Consider the following 5807-nt stretch of genomic DNA (forward strand, 5'->3'; position numbering starts at 1 on the left):
AAAGCATCTGCAATGGAAGCTGAAGAATCTGTGATGGAAAGCTGAAGGATCCAAGCCAGAGGCTGAAGAGTCTGTGCTGGAAGCCAGGAGATGAAGTCCAGGCTGACCATGAAGACCAAAGTTGCTCTGAGGAAGTGGAAAGCAGACCCCTTCCTCAAGCCCTTTATGTTCTCTTTATGTGCTGAGTCACTCTGGGGCAGGCCCTCCCTGCCTTAGGGTGGGCCCCTTCATACTCTAGGGCAGGCACTCCCTGCCCTGGGGAGTGGGACCCCACAGCCTAGGGTGTGGAACAGCCCAGATGAGCCAGCCAAGTTGACACAATGTATGGACCACTACAACCACCCTGACAGAAAAAGAGTTAATCACTGCATTTATTTGCTTAATGACAATGTCATGTCATACTACAGAACAGTGTTAAAAGTCAGAAACATAAGGGCCAAGGAAATGGCTTAGTAGAATATTGCTTCCCTGGCAAGCGCAAGGCCGTGAGTTCAATTCCCAGTTCCGCCAAAAAAAAAAAAAAAAAAAAAAGTCAAAAACATAGACTAGCTTTTAGTTCTGAGAAGGTTGAGACCTAGTGAGCCAGAAGCAGGTCCTTATGGGCTATAGACTCTCCCAAGGAGAGAAAGGACATCAGAGAGCCAGATTCCTGATGTTCTTACTGAAGGGGACTCTCCTTCCAAACAATAACCACCTTCCATTTCATCCTCTCTTCCTGCAAGCCAAAGATGTCAACCTGAGTGGGAGTATAGCATGGAATTATTGTTTCTGGTAAACTAAGCACATTTCATAATTTTTTGGTGAATACACTAGGGAAATTATTGGTGTTTCTTATAAATCACAAACATCATAGAACCTTTTTTTGTTATGAAGAGATTAGTTAAGGGGTACTTTGTGAGGTATGGAATGTATTATGGATATTTCCATTATTTGTTATGGGGAAATGGTCTTGATTTACAACCAACTTGACTTATAACCAGCCCTCAGGAATGAATTGAGGTTTATTTTTTATTTTTTATTTTTTTACTGTTTTAATTTCTTCAAATTTGTTAACAGGAGTGACAGAAATAAAAAATTATTTCTGTAATGATAGTCCCATTATTATTATCATGGAAATAACTTTAAGAGAAAACTGGTCAGATGAATACTGTTGCTTCCCATTGTCAACAAGTACATAGTTGCCACAACAAGCAGACAACAGAATCTGTTCGAAATGCTCAAGATCTGTTAAATAATACAACTCGCCTATTCACAGGAGGAGAAACCTAGGAAACAACTTAGGTGTACTTCTTGATTTCACCATATAAGACAAGCACAAAGGCACCACCCATGGCTCAGAAAACACTGAACCATGCACCCTTGAAAAAAGCTTTGCCCCTTCAACTTGAGCGATCTTCTGCCAGCAGTCAGCTCTGCCTGTGTACATGATGTCAGTTCCTTTTTGCCCTGACTGCGTCATCATGTGGCAGCAAATAGTGTCAAATGGATAGAAAGTCAAGCCCGCAATGGCAGTGACAGACTGTGCAGTCATCCAGCTGATGATAAGAGTATTTTTGGGGTCTGGAAGCACTCCCTTTGCAGTGTCATATATACCAAAGTAGGCAGCACGGTAGATGATAATACCCTGAATGGGCACATTAAAGCCTTGATTCAGGCCCTTAATCCCATCAGATTTGTAGATTTTAGCAAGGCAGTCACCAAGGCCTCTGAATTCCCTTTCGACTCCAGCTTTACCCACATTGGCTGCTAGACGGATACAGGCAAAATCAAGAGGGTACACAAAGCACAAGGATGTGGCCCCTGCAGCACCTCCTGATGCCAGGTTCCCTGCAGAGTAGCGCCAATACTGGGTCCTCTTGTCCACACCACTCAGGAAGATCTGCTTGTATTTATCTTTGAAGGCAAACTTGAGAGCCTGGGTGGGGAAGTATCTGATGATATTGGCCAGGTTACCTCGCCAGAAGGACAGGACTCCCTGCTCCTTGGGGATTCGAACCACACAGTCTATAATGCTCTCGTACTGCTCATCTGCAGTGATTTGCTTGCTGGCATGTTGCACCTGCAGCAGCAGCTTGACCTGCTCAATGGGCGCTACTGTAGTCTTGGAGGTGGCTGTGGCCACTCCCACTACCAGGAAGTCCTTGGCAAAGGACACAGGGGCATCTGTCATGTTCGAAGAAAAAAAGAAGCAGGCGACTGCGGGACAGAACTAGGCTGGGAGCTGGCTTTGACTCCCAGGCTCTCGAATTGAGCTCTTAAGTCAAAGGTCCACTATAGACACTTGGTAGGAAAGACACCAGCGTAATAAATGAAAAAATTCTCAACATCTTGGTGATCACAGAGATGCAAATTAAAACAACACTGAGATTCCATCTTACTGTAAAAAGAATGGTTATCATCAAAATAGGAAACAATGACAAATATTGATAAAGCTGAAGGGGAATAGGCTTTTTACATTGTTAGTGGGAATGTAAACTGGTACAGCCACTGTGCAAATCAATATAGTGACTCCTCAAAAATATGAAATTAAAAATTCCATTTGACCCAGTTATCTCCCTTCTAAGTATCTTTCTGAAAGAGTCAAATATATCATATTACAGTGATATATGTTTATAGCACCACAACTCATAATAGCTAAAGCTTGAAAACAGCCTCCACATCCATCAGCAGATGAATGGATAAAGAAAATGCACTTATACATAATGGAGTAGTACTCTGCCACAAAGAAGGATAAATCTGAATCATTTGTAGGAAAATGGATGCCCTTCAAGACAATAATGTTAAGTGTAATAAATCAGATACACAAACATAAACATTGTGTAACTTTTTAATATAAGAAACAAAATAAAAGGCAATAGGAAGTGGGGAGACATACTTTTTTGCAAAAGGGGAGGGGACCAAAGTTGAAGAGGGCAGGGTGGGAGCAGAGGGAAAGTGGAAGAAAAAGCGTTAAGGTATGTGAGGTACATGGGCTGGGGAGACAGTTCAGCGGCATAACCGCCTGCCTGGCAAGTGCAAGGTCCTGAGTTCAATTCGCAGAACTGCAAAAACAACAAAAGTACATGTACCTGCTCCCTAAGGTGATTGTAAACATTATATACTACAAAAGTGTACAAATAAAAATTTAAAAATAATTACTTCATTAAGAGCCAATGTTATAAAAATAATGTAAGTTTGAGTAAGGGGGCAATACATAGTATGCTTCTGGAAAAATATCTCTACTTTTATATGCTTTATCTCTGTATTATTCAAAATATTAACCTCAGACAAGTGTGGGTTGATGAGCTGGCCTGCTCTGAAATAAATGTAGAATTGAACTTAAGTGTTTGGGAACTTGTAGGGCAATTTTAGATGGGTTTTTTGCAGGCTGAATCTAAGAATCTTAAAATAGGTTGTATATTGTATTTTGTGGTTGATTGCAACTTAATTTTTTTTCCTAGAAATAAACCCTTAGTTTACAAAAGTGTTGGTATGAAATGAATTGTTGCAAGCCACCAAAAACACTGGAATGGCTCTGCACCTGTAATTTGAGATGTGTTGGTTTATCTTACTCAGAACTAATGTCCATGTGATTTTTCTTTTTTCCCCCAAAACACGTAGGTTTTCTTATTTGTTAGGAGCCTTGTATTCTACTAAAATATTAATTTTATGTGGGATTCCAGAATTGTTTTACTTCGTTCTGGACATCTGCCTTGCATCTATAAAATTGTGGTTATTCTCTGCATGCATTTTCCTCAAAATACATGTAAATGTAGTAGTAATTTCCTGTTGGGAAATGGCACATCTTTAGTTTAGAATCAGATTTTAAGGTTGAAATGTAGAAGTGCAAGAAATCAGATTTCTTTCCAGGCAATACTGCTCCAATTAACTGTTAAATTACCTGTTTGCTTCTTTTCTTAATTATATATCACATGGTATGACAAGCAGGATGGATACGGCATAAGGCATTTCACTGACTCTATGAATGATAAATGAACCTTGTGCTACAGAGGAATGAAACATAAATTAATAAAATGCTATTGTAAGGGAACAAAACCAAACCGAATCTCCTCTCCAGTGGTTGACACACACTACCTGAGAAGTTTCAGAAATTTCTCCAGGAGCTCAAAGCTTGCTTAACAGCCCTGTATTAGCAGGAACCTAATCTTTATGGGGTTCTTCCTTTACAGATGTGGCCCAATTTTTTTTTTTTTTTAAAGCTGGTTTACTTATTGATTTCCAGGGTCCTCAAACACCTGCTTCAAGGGATGTGTGTGTGTGTGTGTGTGTGTGTGTGTGTGTGTTATAATCTTTTAGTCTTTCTGGAAAGTAAACGAAACATTGCCTATGGGCTTCCCATCAGAAACAATCTCTTTCATTGAGTGCTTTGGAAAATATTGTACCATTTGTTTTGTGGACCCTTTATGAGGTGTAAGAGTGAGGTGGAAGTCTGCAGATATACTCCTTCCAAAGTCTTGGGCCAGGGAGATAGCTCAGTAGAATAAACGCTTGCCTGGTAAGCGCAGGGCCCTTAGTTCAATCCCCGGTATGGCAAAAAAGCTCACAACAAAACACAAAACAAAACACCCCCCCCCAAAAAAAAAACCCAGTCTTATACTCCCTCCAGGGTTCTCAGCAGCAAACTCCTCGCTCTACTATTATTTATCCCCCTCCTCCCATCTTCATGCTAGAATCACCACTTAGGGCTTAGCTGTGGTCTGGGACCTTGATTGTGGTGGTACCGACATGTCAAAATAAGTAATGGGGGCTGGGGAGATAGCTCAGTAGAATAAGTCCTTGCCTGGCAAGTGCAGGGCCCCGAGTTCAATCCCCGGTACGGGGGGTGGGGTGGGGTAATGGACACCGAGTAAACCCAAAGTAGGCAACTGTGTTAACCCAGGGTTTGGAGTGACATAAGGAAATTAGGTGGAGAAGACTTAGGATCTAGGCTAGTTAGTGGAATGAGAACAGGTAGTAAAAAGGTCCTCAAAGATGAGGTGATCAAATAAACTAAATTTATGAGCTGAGGGGTTCAGTTTGACTGTTGCACAGGCCATAGGTACAAGGGCAGGGTGAAATACCACAGAGCCTGGGGGGCACAGAGAGCGAGGGTGCCCCTAGGTATATGCAAACATACTTCCCGCGCCCTCTGTAGGCAACAGGAACGGCTCAGCTACCTGGGAGGAAAATCCAGAAACGCAGACCAGAAACTCTTCTAACAACTCGGAGGAAGACACCAAGTCCCCAGACATGCGCCTGCGTAGATCACATGATTCTCCCGAGCCCGCCTCTAATTGGCTAAAAAAAACCCTCTAACTCCGTTTCCCAGTCGTCACCTGGAAACTACGTTTCCCAGAGCACCTTGCGGTGCCCGCTTCCTCCTGGAGCGCTAGGTAGGGGCGAGGGGTGGGTTGTGGGCTCAGGACCCGCTAAACCTTCTTGGTTAAGTAGTCTCGCATACTCGAGGCGGAAGTAGCGAGCATGGCCCTGGCTCAGAGACAGAGGCCGGCCTTGAAGTCCTCTAGGAATTGTAGTATAGCGGAGGCTGGGTTCTCCTGAAGCAGCCGGCTGGAAAGAGGAGCGGGGGCCGAGCCTTCCTCACAGGATCCTCTCCCCGCCAGATGGCGCTGCACGCGGTCGTCTCCCCGTCCCCCGCGGGCCGTTCCTTAGTGAGGATTTTCCTTCTGTCACGTAGTATTGACCGCCCTTCAAGCTTAGGTTTCGCTTGAATAAAATTCAGCGATATTTGCTGGGAAGAGGCGAAACCTCGTAAAAGAAATGATAACGGCTCCGAATTACTTCCCCGCGTCTGCTGCTCGTCGAACATT

The 5807-nt window shown here is 43.2% G+C and overlaps 1 pseudogene; it reads right to left on the bottom strand.

Annotated features, from left to right (window-relative positions):
* Window positions 1-1249: 1249 nt before the first annotated feature.
* LOC101567460 lies at window positions 1250-2170 on the bottom strand (annotated as a pseudogene).
* Between the last annotated feature and the right edge of the window lie 3637 nt (window positions 2171-5807).

This window comes from Octodon degus, unplaced genomic scaffold, assembly GCF_000260255.1.
Source record: "Octodon degus isolate 3935 unplaced genomic scaffold, OctDeg1.0 scaffold00037, whole genome shotgun sequence".
In the NCBI taxonomy this organism is placed as follows: Eukaryota; Metazoa; Chordata; class Mammalia; order Rodentia; family Octodontidae; genus Octodon; species Octodon degus.